Here is a 20,138-nt window from a genome sequence, read left to right as displayed (position 1 = left end):
ACTAGGAAGGGGCAGAGCCAGGAGGCAAAGCTAGGTCTGTCTGCCTTTAAAGCCTGTGTTTCTTCTGCCTAAGAGCAGTTCTTCAGATAAGTCTGAGACCTGGTTAGAGGAGACTAAAGAAAGGAAGAGAAGGAACAAAATAGAGTAAAAGACGAAGGCGAGGCAGGTGAAGGAGAGAGAGATGAAGGAGGAGGAGGAGAGTAAGGGAAGTTATTTGTTATATTGGTAAGATGCTGTAAAGCACCTTCTTCAACATTCTCATTTAATGCTCACATTAATAGCCCTGTACTGTTAGTAGTATTACATTTTATAAATGAGACCCAGAGAGGGGAACTGACTTACCCAAGGTCATTTAGCAGGTTAAGAGCAAAGCCACAACTAGAACCCAGGCCTTCCAATCTGGGAATAACCCGGTTTGGGGCTCTCTTTACACGTTTGACACAGTGGGGATGATTGTATACCTGCTTTGTGACAGATGGGTCGCTTTTACACTGAGGATAGGTGCTCACTCCACAGGGGAAGGCCAGGCAATTTTAGCAATTCTGCTCTTAAGTCCAGTTCCCTGTTACTATTATGCCCCCAGCTTTCCCATAGCGATTATCAGCATCTTTGCAATGATCAACATCTCCCAAGGTGAACTCTGGGAAGGCTGTTAACTCAGGGCCAGGTGCCCTTAGGTTAGGTACTTAACCTCTCTGGGGCTCCAATATGTCATATGTGAGGTAGGAATAGTAGTAGTCCTCTCCTCATGGCATTGTTGTGAAGATTAAATGAGCTAATAATATATGTAAAGTGCCTAGAACAACACTTGAGAAGCATTCTGTAAATGATAGCTATGAGGAATAAAATGATAATGATTATGACTGGCTTCCTGAGAGGCCAAAGATGATGATGAGGAGGAGGAGGAGGGGGAGGAGGAGGAGGAGGAGGAAGAAGAGAAAGGGAAGGGAAGGGGAGGAGAAGGGTGGGGGAGAAAAGGGAAGAGGAGGCAGGGTACAATAGGGAAGGGATTGCCCCCATGTAAGGCCTCCCTCAGAGGGAGAGTTGAAAGCTAAGAGTCATGGTTCCTTTCCTGGAGCTTGATGAGATTCCGAGGCTCTGCTGCCACTTGCCACTGAGTCTGTTTCATAGCTATAAAAAGACACGGGCCCCTCATGGTAACTAGGCAGAAGCCCCTCTTTTCACCACATTCTTTTCTGCTATGGCTGAGGAAAGACCATCCCTAAACAAGAATCCCCCATAAGTGGTCTAGGCTCATGTGCACTTCAGTGGTTTCTGTACTGTGCAGTACAGGGAAATGACACTGACCCAGGAATGAGTCGTTCCTGGGTTCAAATCCCCAATCCTTTATTTATTAGCAGTGCATTCTTGAGGAAGTTATCAAACTTTTCCAACCTCCAGTTTCCTCATCTGTAAACTGGAGATAATACCTACTGTGTGGGGTTGCAGTGAAAGATTTAAAAACAAAGAAGGTGAGGGTGACCATTCACTGGATGTCCAGAATTTAGTGGGCGCTGTGGGAGGCAGCATAGTGTAGTGGCTAAGAGCGTGGATACCAAAGCCAGAGAGTCTGGATTCAACTCTCAGCAATGCCATTTGCTGACCGTGTGACCTTCAGGGAGCTCATTAACTTCTTGAAACCTCATCTGTACAATGGGGGTAATAACAGAATTTACCTCATTGGATTGTTACTAGGATTAAATGAGATAAGATTTATGAGTTGCACATAGAAAGCATTATCTGAGTGTTTCATAAAGTAAGCAAATCAAATCTTCCTACCAACACTCAGTGTCATCAACTTAGAGATGAGAAAATTTAAGCTGGTAGAAGTCAACTGCCTTCAAATTTGGGTCTATCTGACTCCACTAAACCTCAAAAATGCTTGGAAGAGTGTAGTGATGTCTACAATTTATTTTGAAATGCATCAAAACTTAGGTGGATTGGTGGATGGATAGAAGAATAGACATGTGATAAAAGAAGTCCAGTAAAATGCTAATTGTAGGATCTAGGTGCGGGCATATGGGTGCTACCTGTAAAATTTGCTGTATATGTAATTTTTTTTCATAATAAAATATCGGGGCCATAATACATCTACCTGATAATGTTATTTCTCTGCCTAGAAGCCTTGGTTTGTTCCCCAGCACTCCCACTTTCTAATTTGACCTCTTGTATAATCAGCATAGCTCTCACTGACCACCCACCCCCGCCCCCACCATGTGGAATTGGCAGAGCACCGAGCACCGGGTAGAACAGATGATAATGGAGAGAGAGGGAGAGACAGCTCTGCGTTCCTACTTAGGGTGACCAACTTGTCCCAGTTTGCCCAGGACTGCTCTGGTTTTAAAACTGAAAGTCCTACATCCTGGGAAATCCCTCAGTCCTAGGCCCAGCTGTACTGTGAGCCTTCTTTCTTTCTGGTAGTGTTAAGGGCAGCTGTCACCTGTTGTTTCTAATCCACGTCATAGCATGCTCAGGGGCTCTGGGCAGACAGTTTCAGATCTGGCCCTGACCCACTTACCCTGCCATCTGGGCAGATGCTGCCCCCTGCTGGTGATGGGGTGAACCTGTTACGGAACCTCCCACCACATTGCTGTGCACACCCAGTGCAGAGGCAGTCAATGCCTCCGCCGTTCTCCTCCACACATCACCTTAGTCCTAGCCGTCTGAGCTTGAAATTCCATAACCCTGACAACTCCAAGGGCCTGAGACACTGTCCGTGATCTCTGGGTCCTACTGCCAACCCTGACTCCAGACATTCTTCCACATCCTGACCAAGTAACCACATTGCCCACCAGGAGACCTCTGGGTTCCATCCAGAAAGCAGAGGGGATGCCTCCACAGCAGGAAGGTGGTTATATTCATCCAAAAGGAGCAAGGAACAGATGTCCATACATGGCAGCACCAGGAAAAAGTGAAGAGTCAGCATAGGGGGTCCCCAAGAATACAAATGGCTGTTTATGGGTTCCCAAGAGAAAAGTGCAGAGAAGTGCACTCCTTCTGCCTAATGCTACTCTGGCAGGGCACCATATCCCTTAAAAAACATGGATTGCCAGGACCCTTGATGGCTCTGCTTTTGGTCCGATGCCTTCTAATATATGTCCCTCTGTGACACATGCATTGGAGTGAAGACAGACCTGAAAGAGACACAGTATAATAGCTTCTCTTTATTGAGTGAGCATTTACTATGGTCTAGGCATTGAACTGTGTGCTTCACATAATGCTCACATTTAACCTTCACAGAAGTCCTAAAAGATACGTGCGATTATTTATCCCCATTTTACAAAAATCGGAGGCACCAAGTGTGTTAGGTTTCTTGCCCAAGGTCGTGCAGTGAGTCGCAGAGCTGGGACTCAAACCTAAGAAATCAGGCACCAAAACTCAAGTGCATAACCAGTCTCCCAAAGAGATCCGCAATCTGATTTTCAATGGAAGTGCTCCTGGACACAATCACCATGAACTTCATAACTGACGTGAGTGTCCTCCTAAAGCCACAGCAGGACTGGGCGATGATACATTGGAAAGTATTGTTCAGTGCCCTCTCCACCTCTGTCTTTCTAGCCTATCATCCGCAACCCAGGAATAATCAGAGCCTAGCAAGAGAGTACCTCAGCTGTTACACTTCTTACTGACACTAAGCTTAGATTCACTGCTGCTGAATCTATGGGTATAACTGGCTGCTGTTCTCCATTCTACCCCAATGGTGGCATTTACTTCTGCTACTACTCCACCCCTCAGCGCACCACCAGCAGCCCTCAGCCACTTGCATGAGCAGCATAGCTTCAAAAATTTCTATAGGACCCACTGGAGTTTACAGAGGAATAATGTGAAGCCAACACTCATCCCTGAGCACCAGAGAAGACAATCTCCATACAGAGGCCATCTTTATCACCCTTACCCCTGAAAAGATCTGGAAACAGTTACTAAGGAAACAAACCCCATGGCGTTCTGTTTCCAGCTGTCAACGTCTATGAAGATTCACTTATCAGCTACTGCCGCTGCTCCACCTGCCCTGCCTGGAGCACATTCCCCATCTTCTAGCCCTGTGTCCAGCCCCAGCTAGTTGAGATGGGGAACTGGAGAGCAGAATGGAGGAAGTCTGAACTTCCACTAGCACCACAGTCAGCCCCAGTTTCTGGTGCAGTAAAGGGTTTGGGGCCAGGCGAAAGCTTGTGAAAAGCCACCTTCCATCTCAGGAACGCCCATGAACCCATTAGATTCCTTCACCAATAAAGTGAAGTCCAGGGCCAACCCTTACCAGGGAATAGCATGTATGTGTTGGAGATAGGGGTGCTCCATCTTTGCTCTGGCCATTTAAGCCAACTGGAGAAATGCACAAACTAGGTACCCCATGCCTCATAAATGCCACAAGGCTGTTTATGACAAGCCTCTGAGGCACCCCCTTGCATGTTCCTGGCCTGCATTTGCTCCAATTTCATCCTTTTGCAATGCACACTCTTGGCTCTTGACCTTGATTATACCATTGGTCCTCCTTGGGTCTTGGCGTTTGGGGTTGATTGAGCAGTGCTGGAACCTCAGCTCATCCACTGGCATGCTGTCTTGGGGCTTATGCTCTGGTTGTGGCCTCTCTGCATACAACTTTGACCTCAGTCGGTAAACTTTTTAGACTAGCTGGCCCAGTCCTGGCCCTGTCTTATGAGGAAAATGGTAATCAGACACTTGCTCCATTCCCCTTCCCCTGTCCTGCCTCCCATCATGCTAAGCACTGCCCAAGCCAAACAGTGGTACAGCTCTGGCTGGAATTGCCCAGTGTCTCTCAATGCTTCCCTTCCCCTCTCTGACTCTCTCTTTCGTGGCAATTAGTGACAGGGGGATAGATGCTGGTAGACATCCATATTGTTTCCTGTAGGCAACTCTAGAAGCCTTCTAAACTCCCTTTTTAGTTTCCCCCAAAGCATTCTGCAGGATGGGTCATGATCAACCACAGCATGGAGAAGGTGTTGAGTGAGATGGGATGACCTAAGGCTATGCTGCAATGCCAGCTGATGGGTGACTACTGGAAGATTAATGAGGTTTCCTGATGTGTCTATTTAGTCCATCTTCTAAATGTTAATTTAGACACACTCCTTCTCTTCCTTAAGTTCAGGATTGGAGGAGGGAAGGAAGGAGAAAACCCAGTTTCAGTTTTGCCTCAGAGCCCAATAATATGATAGGTATTCAACCAGCCTATGGCTCTTAGCAGCCTCTACTCTGTTATGCAACCAGCTTGATCAACTTCGGTATGAAGAAACTCAGCAATTGTCCCTAGACAAGCAGAGGAGTAAACGGCAGCACACCTTAAAGCTTCAAAAATAAATTCAATAATCCCTGTGTGATCCCATTAAAATCCCTTCAATAACTTGCCATACATTAGTTCCCATTCCTTACACAGCTGATCCCTTGTTAGATTTGAGCCTAGGAATTTAGAGCTGGAAAGGTACGTAGAGTCATTTAGTCCAACTCGTCCTCATGCTAACGGGTACATTAAGCCCAGAGAAAGGAAGGGACTGGCACAAGGTCACAAATCAGTCTACTGCGGAGGAAGAGCTAGAACCGAGGTCTCCTTCTGAGTTCCAGCCTATTCTAGGTTCCTGATGCCACCTTTGCCCTGATTCATCAAAGTAGCTAGATGTCCTTCTACTGGATACCCTCTTCTCTGAGGCATCCCTAAGTGACGTTGTCTTCAACGTGACCAAAGGTAGCCTCTGGCCATTGTTGCTGCATGGCAGTGAGCTGTGATGGAGGGGAAGGGGCATAAAGGAGCTCAGTCCAATGGGACAAGCCAACTGTGTTTGGGGAAAAATCCAGCTCCATATACCATCTAGGAAGACTGAGGCTGAACCCCTTCCAGGGACAGGATGGTCTTTACTGCCTGAGGCTCATCTCAAGAGAAGGCATTTGTTCCCTCCAGTTACAGATCAAAGCTTGTTGGACCTTCATCTCTGCTCCTTCTCAACTCCCAATTCCAAGATCTGTCCACATCCAAAAGGGATAACCTCATAACCTCTAAAATGTTATGACACCATGTCCCCTTTCTGCCCCTCACACCCCTACCATGTTTCCCAGTCTCCTTCCCCTTTCTGTCAGTTCCTTATGCCTACCTAATCTTGGACCCCACAGAGACCTCAGGCCTGGGATCCAACCTGCCTTTCTCCTCCAGCCTGGACCACCTGGTCCATTGCTTCAGCGTTTCATTTGCCAATACCTTCAGCTCTCCTTGTCCCCATCCTTCCTCCATCTTACCCGGAGAACCTCAAATCAAAGATCATTGCTGATGTTCTCCCGGGCAGCCAAGTGCTGCTGGGAACACCTCCCAGTCCTGGGTAGCTTGGCCCTGCTTAGCATTCATGGTCCCTAACCTCATCTGAGCCTTTAGCACCGTGCAGTTAGACCCTGATCACGATCCTTTCCTGTTCCTTCAGTGAAGAGGAGTGAGGGCTGCCACCCAGAGGCCACATGGGTGCTCAGAATTGCATGTGTTACGGCAGCATGGGTAGGGGAGAAGGGCAGTCTACAGTTAGACTGGTTCGAATTTGAATCTTGTATCTTCCACTTATTGGCTGTGTGATCTTGGGCAAGTCAATAATCTCTCTTAAGCCTCATTTTCCTCTCCCATAAAGTGTGGAAAATAGTGTGGTGGGGAATCCATCTAAGGGCTTAGAAGAATACTTAGCAGGTGGTAGGTACTCAATAAATGGTGGCTGTTATTCCCTAGTGACCTGGGTAGCAATACATCTTAATTCCAAGTCTTATTGCTTAGTACAAAGAAGGTGCTGACCAAGTTGTTACTCTGATGGGGACTGGATCAGGGTCTGTGATGGGCCTGAGCCTGCAGGTGGACACATGAGGGGCTTAGTTTGGGAAGAAGACATGGGTGGGGGACCCAAGGATGTAGAGGCTGGGGTCAGACAGATCTGAAATCTTTGTGACCTGGAGTAAGTCACTTTACCTTTCTGAGCCTCAGTTTGCTCATGTGTAAAATGGGGGTAATAGTTATTGCTCAGAACACCTCCCAGGACTTTGGGGAGGATCAAATGGCATAATGGATGATAAAGTGATTTTACGAATTATAACAAACAAACTCTCCTCATGTTAGTTGCACACACGCATGCGTGTGTGTGTGTGTGCACACGCGCGTGCGTGTTTGTGAGCGTATTCTCTCACAAGGGCTATCTATGTTCTTGAACCCTGACTCAGAAGGTGGCAAGAAGCAACATTGGGGTGGCCACCCTAGGGTGTCACTCTGAGGAAGAGCTTCCCCAGAAGAACAAACCGCAAGGTTAGCCAGGGTCCAGTTAACTTGACTCTTCTTTTTTCCATTCTGGCAGCAGTTTAGGGTGAAAGACTTGAAATCTTTTTCTAAGATTGAGGCTACCCTATGAGCTAAATGTTGAATCATCTAAAAAACTGATTATGTGAGCTCTGCCTCAATGACCTTTTGAGGATCCATCTAGCCCCAGGATCTGGTGGTATTATGAATTTCAAATCAGAATTATAGTCTCATCCCTGCCACTAACTTCCTGTGTGATCTTGTGTGTGTCCCATCTTCTCTCTGGGCTTCAATATTCCTAGGAGTCAGACAAGATCGGTGGTTTCCGAATGCTGATCCATGGACTGGATGCCTCAGAATCACCTGGGAAAGGAAGACCACTCAATGCCTATGAAGTAGCTATGTTGATGAGTTGACATGAATCTGATCAAGTCTCTAGATGTAATTACCATATTACAGGATATACAAGGGACAGAGGAACATGTTGAATGACACCACGGGAATGCAATCAACTAAATTCAGAATGTAGGAGATTCTGTAGGACAAATGTGGTTTCACCAAGAAATAAATGGAGAGAGAGAAAAGAGGGTAAGAGAATGAATTAGTTTTCAATGTGATGTTTTAACAAATTACCACAAACTTGGTGGGTTAAAACAACACAAACTTATTATCTTACAGTTCTGTAAGTCAAAGGTCCAACACGGGTATCACTGGGACAAAACCAAAGTGTTCACAGAGCTCTTTTCCTTTCTGGAGGCTCTAGGGTATAATCCATTTCCTTGTGCTTTCCAGCTTCTAGAGACTGCCCACATTTCTCGGCTCATGGCCGCCTTCCTCCATCATCAAAGCCAGCAATGTTGAATCTCTCTGACATTCTTCTGTACTCGCATCTCCCTCTGATTCTTCTCTCCTGTCTACCTCTTCCACTTTTCAGGGCCCTTGTGATTACACTGGAACCACCCAGATAATACGGGATAATCGCCTTATTGTAAGATCAGCTAATTAGCAAACTTAATTCTACCTGCAACCTTAATTTCCCTTTGCCATGTAACCTAATGCATTCATTACTTTCAGCATTTAGGATGTGGACATGTTGGGGGGGCATTAATCTGCCTATCACTGATAATTTGTAAGTTAAAAGAGAATTAAGATATGAATCAACAGAATACAATTTCTAGATCTTGGATTGGATCCCAATTCAAACAAACTAACTGTAAAGTATAAGAAAAGTCAGGGAAATTTGAGCACTGATGGACTATTTGATGACATTAGGAATTGTGAAGTCTTTAAGCTGTGATAATGATACAGCAGTAATATTGGGAGGAAAAAATGGGTCCTTATCTTTTAGAAATACATACTGATGTATTTTAGGATGAAATGAAATGATGTTTGGGATTTGCTACAGACTACTCCAATAAGGAGGTGAGAGAGTAAAGAGGGATATAGAGTGGCCATGTGCAGACAAATGTTAAAACTGGGAGGTGGGTGCTTGAGGTTTGATCACACTATGCTCTGTTTGTGTATACGCTTGAAATTTTTCATTATAAAATAATCTGGGGAAAAAATGGGCCACAAATTAATAGTAACATTTTTTTTTCTAGCTCTACCCAGACTCCCTCAGTGGGAAGTCAAGGACATTGAAACGCCTCCTAAGGAAACCTGGGAATCCTCAGGAGGTTCTCATGTATTCTGCTAATATATTCCTTCTGATTACTACCTGGTGTCAGTCATTTCACTTCATTTTCCTTTTGCTCCCTGGTGTGATGCCCCCTTTCTCTGCTTGATTCCTGAGCCACTTGGTCTGTTTTATGAGGAAAAGCAGACTCTACTTTAACTAGTTCCATGTAACACAGGCAAAGTTGCCAGTGAAATCTCTAAGTCCTACTTTCATGAGACTTAGGAATGGGTTCTCAGAGACCGGGCAAATGTTAGTGGCAGACCCTATACTGTACTCAGAATCTTTCCACTGAACACTGAGCCATTATTCTTGACTCTCCCACCCTTTAGGGTAACTGTTTCCCCAGAAGGCTCCTTGGTTTCATATGCAAACATACTCCTGTGGAGTTGAAGGGGCCATCCTATTGGCATTTCAGTTCTATCTGACTTCTGAAGTGAACATAGTTGGAATGTCTGTTATACTCCAAACCATCATTCTAACTAGGCATTAATAGATCCACATTACTGATGAAGGAACTAAAGCTCAGAGGTTAAGTAATTTGCCTAAAGTCACAATATTAGTGCCGTCCGGAGGAAGCGAGACTATGCTTGCTCGGGCAGTAGGAGGAAACAGAATGGGACCGATGGGCAGGCAGACTCCTGCCCGGCCGCAGGTGCCCCTGGATGAGGCCACCCCATGCACCCTGAGCAGGGGAGAGCAGCCAAGATGGCAGAGTAGAAAGACCCTAAGCTCACCTCCTATCATGAGCACACCAAAATCACAACAATCTGCAGAACAGCCATCGTTGGAAAAGACTGAAACCTACCAGGAAAGATCGTCCACAACTAAAGACATAAAGACGGAACCACAACGAGACTAGTAGGAGGGGAAGACTCATGATATAAGCAAATCCCATACCCTCAAGGGTGGGTGACCCACAAACTAGAGAATAATTACATTACAGAGGTTCTCCCACAGGAGTGAGAGTTCTGAGCCCCGTGTCAGGCCCCCCCATCCCAGGTGTCCGGCACCAGGAAGAGGAGCCCCCGGAGCATTTGGCTTTGAAGGCCACCAGGGCTTGATTGCAGGAGCTCCACAGGACTGGGGGAAATAGAGACTTCACTCTTAAAGGGCACACACAAATTCTCATGTGCACTGGGACCAAGAGCAAAAGCAGTACTTTGATAGGACCCCAAACCAGACCTAACTGCTGGTTTTGGAGGGCCTCCTGGGGAGGCAGGGGGTGGCTGTGGCCCACCCTGGGGACACAGACACTGGTGGCAGGTATATCGGAGAGCATTCATGTGTGTGAACTCTCCTAGAGGCTGACATTTTGGCACCAAGACCTGGCTCCATCCAACAGCCTGAAGGCTCCAGTGCTGGGATGCCTCAGGCCAAGCAGCCAACCGGGTGGGGACACAGCCCCACCCATCAGCAGACAGGCTGCCTAAAGACTTCCTGATCCCACAGCCGCCTCTAGACATACCCCTAGACACAGCCCCTGCCCACCAGAGGACCAAGACCCAGCTCCACCCACCAGGGGCAGGGACCAGCCCCTCCCACCAGGAAGCCTACACAAACCTCTAGACCAGCCTCACCCAGCAGGAGGCAGACACAAGCAGCAAGAAAACTACTGTCTCACAGCCTGCAGATCAAGTCTGCAAACACAGGCCAGATACTACCCTGGGACCAGCTGGCCCCTGGCCCTTGGGGGGATGGGAGGGGAGTGCACTGCAGGGACAGATAGGATGTCTCCTACAGAGGGCCACTTCTCCAAGATCGAGAAATGTAACCAAACTACCACATACATAAAAATACAAGTATCAATTTAGGCAAAATGAGGTGACAGAGGAAAATGTTTCAGACGAAGGAACAAGATAAAACCCCAGAAGAAGAACTAGGTGAGGTGGAGACAGGCAATCTACTCGGGAAAGGGTTCAGAGTACTGATTGTAAAGACGATCAAAGAACTTGGGAGGAGAATGAATGCACAGAGTGAGAAACTTGACGTTTTTAACAAATAATTAGGAAATACAAAGAAAAATCAAACAGAATTAAAGAATGCAATAACTGAAATGAAAAATACACTAGAAGAAATCAATCGTAGACTAAGTGAGGCAGAAGGACGGATCAGTGAGCTGGAAGACAGAGTAGTGGAAATCACTGCTGCCAAACAGAAACAAGAAAAAAGAATGAAAAGAATGAGAACAGTTTAAGAGACCACAGGGACGACACCAAGGGCACTAATATTCTCATTATAGGGGTCCCAGCAGGAGAAGAGAGAGAGAAAGGCCCGGAGAAAGTATTTGAAGGGATAATAGCTGAAAACCGTTTTAACCTGGGGAAAGAAACGGTCACCCAAGTCCAGGAAGCACAGACAGTCCCATACAGGATTAACCCACAGAGGAATAAACCGCAACACATTGTAATCAAAATGACAAAAAATAAAGACAAAGAGAGAGTATTAAAAGCAATGAGGGAAAAGCAACAAATAACATAAAAGGGAACTCCCATAAGGCTATCAGCTGATTTTTCCCCAGAAACTCTGCAGGCCAGAAAGGAGTGGCACAATATATTTTAAATGATGAAAGAGAAAATCCTACAACCAAGAATACTCTACCCAGCAAGGCTCTCATTCAGATTTGATGGAGAGAGGGGAGAGAGGCAGGCCTGGAGAGAGCATGGAAGATCCACGCCATTCCCACATACCTTGTCTTATGCATCTCATCTATATGGCTGTTCCTGAGTTATATCCTTTTATAACACACTGATGATCTATATCAGAAAGATTCTGTTCCATTATCCCCAGTTGTCTATGGATTCTGTTGAGAAGGCAGCCATCTTTTAAACTGTCGTTCCTGGGGAGCTTTGGAAAGATTCTCCATTTTCTCTGGTCCTCCATGGAGTCTGCTGAAAAGGCAGCAGCCATCTTTTAAATCGTTGTTCTGGGATAGGTTCTCTGGGGGCAAGGACACTGGTGGCAGAGGCTCCAGAGAATATTGATCAGCGTGAGCTCTCCCAGAGGTCCCCATCTTGGCACCAAGACCCGATCCCACCCAACAGCCTACAGGCTCCAGAGCTGGAATGCCTCAGACCAAACAACCAGCAAGACAGGAATGCAGCCCCACCCATCAGCAGACAGGCTGCCTAAAGTTGTACTGAGCTCACAGCTACCTCAAAACACACCCCTTGACACGGCCCTACCCATCAGAGGGACAAGACCCAGCTCCACCCACCAGAGGGCAGGCACCAGTCCCTGCCACCAGGAAGCCTGCACAAGCCCTTGCAACAACTTCATGCACCAGGGGTGGACACAAGAAGCAAGAGGAACTATGATCCTGCAGCTTGTGGAAAGGAGACCACAAACACAGAAAGTTAGACAAAATGAGATGACAGAGAAATATGTCACAAACGAAGGAACAAGATAAAAACCCTCAAGAACAACTAAATGAAGAGGAGATAGGCAATCTACCTGAAAATGAATTCAGTGTAATGATAGTAAAGATGATCCAAAATCTCGGGAAAAGAACGGAGACACAGATTGAGAAGATACAGGAAATGTTTAACAAGGAGCTAGAAGATTTAAAGAACAAACAAACAGAAATGAGCAATACAATAACTGGCATGAAAAATACACTAGAAGGAATCAAGAGCAGAATAACTGAGATAGAAAAACGAAAAAGTGAGGTGGAAGACAGAGAGGTGGAAATCATTGCCACAGAATAGAATAAAGAAAAAAGAATGAAAATAAATGAGGACAGTCTCAGAGACCTCTGGGACAACATTAAACACACCAGCATTCACATTATAGGGTCCCAGAAGGAGAAGAGAAAGAGAAAGGGCCTGAGAAAATATTTGAAGATATTATAGCCAAAAACATCCCTAACATGAGAAAGGAAACACTCACTCGAGTGCAGGAAGCACAGAGTCCCATACGGGACGAACCCAAGGAGGAACACGCCGAGACACATATTAATCAAACCGACAAAAATTAAAGACAAAGAAAAAATATTAAAAGCAACCAAGGAAAAGCAACAAATAACATACAAGGAAATCCCCATAAGGTTTTCAGCTGATTTTTTTAGCAAAACTCTGCCAGTCAGAAGGGAAGAGTGGCATGATGTATTTAAAGTGATGAAAGGGAGGAACCTACAACCAAGAATACTCTATCCAGCTAGGCTCTCATTCAGATTCAACAGAGAAATCAAAAGCTTCACAGACAAGCAAAATCTAAGAGAATTCAGCACCACCTAACCATCTTTACAACAAATGCTAAAGGAACTTCTCTAGGCGGGAAAGAGACCAGCAACTTAAAACAACATCGTACCTATACACACTGCTATATCGAAACCTCATGGGAACAGCAAACCCCAAAACTACAATAGACACACACACACAAAAGAAAAAGCAACCCAAACACAACACCAGAGATAGTCATCAAATCACAAGAGAAGAGAACAAAAGAGGAAGGGAAGAAAAAAGACCCACCAAAAAAATCCAAAACAATTAAGAAAATGTCAATAGGAGCATGCATAATGATAAGTACTTTAAGGTAAATGGATTAAATGCTCCAACCAAAAGACATAGACTGGCTGAATGGATACGAAAACGAGACCCGTGTGTATGCTGTCTACAAGAGACTCACCTCAGATCTAGGGGCATGTACAGACTGAAAATGAGGGGATGGAAAGAAGTATTCCATGCAAATGGAAATCAAAAGAAAGCTGGAGTAACAATACTCATATCAGAGGAAATAGACATTAAAATAAAGACTGTTGCAAGAGACAAGGAAGGACACTATATAATGATCAAGGGATCAATCCAAGAAGAAGATATAACAATTGTAAATATACATGCACCCAACATAGGAGCAGCTCAATATATAAGCCAAATGCTAACAGCCATAAAAGGGGAAACTGACAGTAACACAATGATAGTGTGGGACTTTAACACCCCATTTACACCAGTGGACAGATCAGCCAGACAGAAAATCAATAAGGAGTTCATTGCAGCATATGGAAGCAACCTAAATGTCCATCGACAGAGGAATGGATAATGATGATATGGTACATGTACACAAAGGAAAACTACTCTGCCTTAAGAAAAGAATGAAATAATGCCTTTGCATCAACACAGATGGACCTACAGATTGTCATATTGGGTGAAGTAAGTCAGACAGAGAAGGACAAAAATATGATATTGCTTACATGTGAAATTTTGACAAATGGTGTAAATGTACTTATTTACCAAACAGAAGTAGACTTACATGTGTGAAAAAAAACAATATTTTGCTTAAAAATGGGGAAAGCAGGGAAGGGATAAATTGGGAGATTGGAATTGACATATACACACTACTATATATGAAAAAGATAAGTAATCAAGAGCTACCACATTGCACAGGGAATTCTACTCAATACTCTGTAATGACCTATATGGGAAAAGAATCTAAATAGGAGTGAATATATGTATATGTATAACTGAATAACTTTGCTCTATGTCTGAAACTAAATCAACATTGAATAAAAATTTTAAAAAAAGAAAATCAATAAGGAAACCCAGGCCTTAAATGGCACATTAGACCAGATGGACTTAATTGATATTTATAGGTGTTCCAGCCAAAAACAGCAGAATACATTTTCTTCTCTAGTGCACATGGTACATTCTCCAGGACAGATCACCTATATGGCCACAATTCAAACCTCAGTAAATTTAAGAATATTGAAATCATATCAAGCTTCTTTTTCAACCACAACACCATGAGATTAGAAATAAATTACAGGAAAAAATTTAAAAAACAGAAACACGTGGAGACTAAATGATATGTTACTAAGAAGCCAATGGATCACTAAAGAAATAAAAGAATAAATCAAAAAATACCTAGAGACAAATGGCAATGAAAGCATCATGATCTGAAACCTATGGGATGCAGCAAAAGCAGTCTAACAGGGAAGCTTATAGCAATACAATCTTACCTGAGGAAACAAGTAAAATCTCAAATAAACAACCTAACATTACATCTAAAGCAACTAGAGAAAGAAGAATGAACAAAACCTAGTTAGTAGAAGGAAAGAACCCATAAAGATCAGAGCAGAAATAAATGAAATAGAGATGAAGAAAACAGTAGCAAAGAAACTAAAGCTGATTGCCACGTGCTGTAACTACTTAACCCACATGCTCTGGAACACATGCGCCACAACTAGAGAGCCTGCAAACTGCAAGTACTTAGCCCGCTCACTCTGGAGCCCACATACCACAAGTAGAGAGCCTGTGTGCCACACCTACTGAGCCCACGTGCTCTGGAGCCCGCGTGCAAGAACTAGAAAAAGCCTGTTCACCACAACTAGAGAGAAGCCTGCATGCCACAATGAAAGATCCCATGTGCCACAACTAAGAGCTGACAGAGTCAAAAAATATATATATATTTAAATTAAAAAAAAAAACAAAAACAAGCAAAAGTCCGGGACCAGATGGCTTCACAGGTAAATTCTACCAAACATTTAAAGAAGAGTTAACACCTACCCTTCTGAAACTCTTCCAGAAAAAATTGAAGGGGAAGGAAAACTCCCAAACTCATTCTATGAGGCCACCATCACCCTGATACCAAAACCAGACAGTGATACCACAAAAAAAGAAAATTACAGGCCAATATTACTGATGAACATAGACCAAAAATCCTCAACAAAATACTATCAATCTGAATTCAACAATACATTAAAAGGATCATACACCATGATCAAGGATCTATCCCAGGGATGCAAGGATTTTTCAGTATCTGCAAATCAATCAGTGCAGTATACCACATCAACAAATTGAAGAATAAAAACCATATGATCATCTCAATAGATGCAGAGAAAGCTTTTGACAAAATTTAACAGCCATTTATGATTAAAAAAAACTCTCCAGAAGGTGGGCATAGAGGGAACCTACCTCAACATCATAAAGGCCATATACAACAAACATACTGCTAACATCATATTCAATGGTGAAAAGCTAAAAGCACTTCCTCTAAAATCAGGAACAAGACAAGGATGTCTGCTTTCACCATTAATATTCAATATAGATTTGGAAGTCCTAGCCAAAACAATCACAGAAGAAAAAGAAATAAAATACATCAAAACTGGAAAAGAAGTAAAACAGTCACTGTATGCAGATGACATGATACTCTACATAGAAAATCCTAAAGTTGCTACCAGAAACTACTGGAGCCAATGAATTTGGTAAAGTTACAGATACAAAATTAATACACAGAAAACCATTTACATTCCTGTACACTAACAATGAGAGATCAGAAAGGGAAATTGAGGAAACAAGCCCATTTAACCTTGCATCAGAAAGAATAAAATACCTAGGAATAAGCCTACCTAAGGAGGCAAAAGACCTCTATGCAGAAATCTATAAGATACTGATGAAAGAAATCAAAGATGGCACAACCAGATGGAAAGATATACAATTTTCTTGGATTGGAAGAATCAATATTGTGAAAATGACTATACTACCCAAAGCAATCTACAGATTCAATGCAATCCCTATAAATTACCAGCGGCACAGAACTAGAGCAAAAAATCTTTAAATTGGTATGGAGACAAAAAAGACCCCAAATAGCCAAAACAATATTGAGAAACAAAAACGGAGCTAGAGGAATCAGGCTCCTTGACTTCAGACTATACTACAAAACTATAGTCACCAAGAGAGCCTGGTACTGGCACAAAAATATAAATATTGCTCAATGGAACAAATAGAAAGTCCAGAAATAAACCCATACACTTATGGTCAATTAATCTATGACAAAGAGGCAAGACTATACAATGGTGGAAAGACAGTCTCTTCAACAAATGGTGCTAGGAAAACTGGAGAGCTAAATGTAAAAAAATAAAATTAGGACATTCTTTAACACTATGCACAGAAATAAACTCAAAATGGACTAAAGACCTCAATGTGATACTGGACACTATAAAACTCTTAGAGGAAAACTTAGGCAGAACACTCTCTGACATAAATCACAGCAATAACTTTTTTGATCCATCTCCCAGAGTAATGGAAATAAAAACAAAAATAAACAGATGGGACCTAATGAAGCTCAAAAGCTTTTGCACAGCAAAGGATACCATAAACAAAATTAAAAGACAACCCACAGAATGGGAGAAAATATCAATATTTGCAAATGATGTGACTAACAAAGTATTAGTTTCCAAAATTTATGAACAGATCATGCACCTTAATATCATCAAAACAAAAAACCCAATCAAAAAATGGGCAGAAGACCTAAATAGACATTTCCCCAAAGAAGATATATAAATATCCAAGAGGCACGTGAAAAGATACTCAACATTGCTAATTATTAGAGAAATGCAAATCAAAACTGCAATGAGATATCACCTCACATCAGTCATAATGGCTATCATCAAAAAATCCACAAATAATAAATGCTGGAGGGGGTGTGGAGAGAAGGGAATCCTCCTACACTGTTGGTGTGAATGTATATTGGTGCAGCCTCTATGGAAAGCAATATGAACATTCCTTAAGAAACTAAAAATACACCTACCATATGATCCTGCAATCCCACTCCTAGGCATATACCTGGAGAAAAATATCTGAAAGGATACATGCACTCTAATGTTCATTTCAGTTCTGTTTACAATAGCCAGGACATGGAAGCAGGCTAAATGTCCATTGACAGAAGAATGGATAAAAAAGATGTGGTACATACATACAAAGGAATAATACTCAGCCACAAAAAAAGAATGAAATAATGCCATATGCAACAGCATGGATGGACCTAGAGATTGTCATACTGAGTGAAGTAAGTCAGACAGTGACAGAGAAATATTGTATGATATAGATTACATGAGAAATCTATTTTAAAAAATGATACAAATGAACATATTTACAAAACAGAACCAGATTTAGAGAATGAACTTATGGTTACCGGGGGGAATGTGGGGGGAAAGGATAGTTAGGAATTTGGGGATTGTCATGTACACACTGCTATATTTAAATGGATAACCAACAAGGAACTACTGTACAGTACAGGGAACTCTGATCAATATTTCGTAACCACCTAATTGGGAAAAGAATTTGAAAAAGAAAGGTACATGTATTTGTATAACTGAATCATTTTGTTGTACAACTGAAACTAACACAACATTGTTAATCAACTATACTCCAATATAAAATAAAAAGTTAAAACAAAACCAAAAAAAAAGAAATACAAAAATTTCAAAAAATTAAAAAGATTGATTGCTCTAAGTAAAAACAAACAAACAAACAAAATACATTAGCCAGGACGTGGACCTAATGTCCATCGACAGAGGAATGAATAAAGAAGATGTGGTAAATATACACAACGGAATATTACTCAGCCATAAAAAAGAATGAAATAATACCATTTGCAACAACATGGATGGACCTAGAGATTGTCATACTGAGTGAAGTAAGTCTGACAGAGAAGGACAAATATCATATGATATTGCTTATATGTGGAATCTTGAAAAATGGTACAAATGAACTTCTTTACAAAACATAAATAGACTCACACATGTAGAAAACAAAGTTATGGTTACCAGGAGGAAGAGGGGGAGGGATAAATTGAGAGATTGGTATTGACATGTACACAGTACTATATATAAAATAACTAATAAGGACCTACTGTATCCACAGGGAGCTCTACTCAATAATCTGTAATGACCTATATGGGAAAAGAATCAAAAAAGAGTTGATATATGTATATGTATAACTGATTCACTTCGCTGTACACATGAAACTAATACAACATTGTATATCAACTATACTCCAATTTTTAAAAAAAGATTTTATTGATAAATCAAAAGTTTACAGACAAGCAAAAGCTAAAAAAATTCAGCATCACCAAACCAGCTTTACAACAAATGCTGAAGGAACTTCTCTAGGTGGAAAAGAAACGGCCACAACTAGAAACAAGAAAATTACAAAATGGAAATGCTCACTGGTAAAGGCAAACCTACAACAAAGGTAGGAAATCATCTATGTGCAAAGCTAGTAGGGAGGTTAAAAAACAAAATAGTAAAATCATTTGTATTCACAATAAGCAGTTAATGGATACACAAAACAGTTAGATGGAAAATATAAAATCAAACATAGTAATCGTGAGGGAAGAGAGTACAGTTGCAGGATATCTAAAATGCTTTTGAAATTAAGAGATCAGCAACTTAAAACAAGCACGTATAAATATAGACTCATACGAAAACCTCATGGTAACTGCAAAACAAAAATCTATAATAGATATATACAAAAAAATAAAAAGGAATTCAAACATAACACTAAAGATGGTCATCAAATCACAGAGAAGAGAACAAAAGGAGAAAGAAACAAAAAAGGCCTACAAAAACAAATCCAAAACATTAACAAAATGGCAATAGAAACATACATATTGATAATCACCTTAAATGTAAGTGGATTAAATGCTCCGACCAAAAGACATGGACTGGCTGAATGGATACAAAAACAAGACCTGTATATATGCTGCCTACAAGAGACTCAATTCAGATCTAGAGACACATACAGACTGAAAGTGAAGGGTTGGAAAAAGGCAAATGGAAATCAAAATAAAGCCAGAGTTGCAATTCTTATATCAGGCAAAATAGACTTTAAAATAAAGACAGAAGCTGAATGTCCCACAGTAAGAAAAAACTTTTACCTGACAACCAGCTACATATCCTCCTACACGCACCCACCCACCCACCCCACACACATGCACGCATATTTATGACTTGAAAGCAATGTTTTACCAAAAAAAAACACAACAGTTTAATGCACTCGTATATTTTCTATTCTATTCAAGAAACCTGGTTAAGTTCCACTAAATTGATTGCATGATCCTCTAAGAGACTGTAACCTGCTGTTTGAAAAAACACTGTCTTACTAGGGGTAATAGCAATGCAAAGGATTGCCATATGAGCTTGATGGAGACATGGCAAGCCTCAGTTTTCTCATCTGTGCACTGCGAATAGTAGTGCTACCTACCTTATATGGTTGTGGTAAGGATTGAATGAAAAGATATCTAGAACACTCAACACAGGGTCTGGCACATGCTAAGTGCTCAATAAATAGTCTCAGTGATCTGTTACACATTCTGCAGCAATAAGATGAATTGACTCAGTCCTGTTAGCAGGTGAACATTCAACATCAGGTGGTGGTTTGTAAACTGCTCTGAGAATCCCCAAATGGTTCCATTGAGTGT

The sequence above is a fragment of the Orcinus orca genome, chromosome X, assembly GCF_937001465.1.
Source record: "Orcinus orca chromosome X, mOrcOrc1.1, whole genome shotgun sequence".
Taxonomy (NCBI): Eukaryota; Metazoa; Chordata; class Mammalia; order Artiodactyla; family Delphinidae; genus Orcinus; species Orcinus orca.
The sequence above is the reverse complement of the archived record's forward strand: the minus strand, read 5'-3'. Positions refer to the sequence as shown.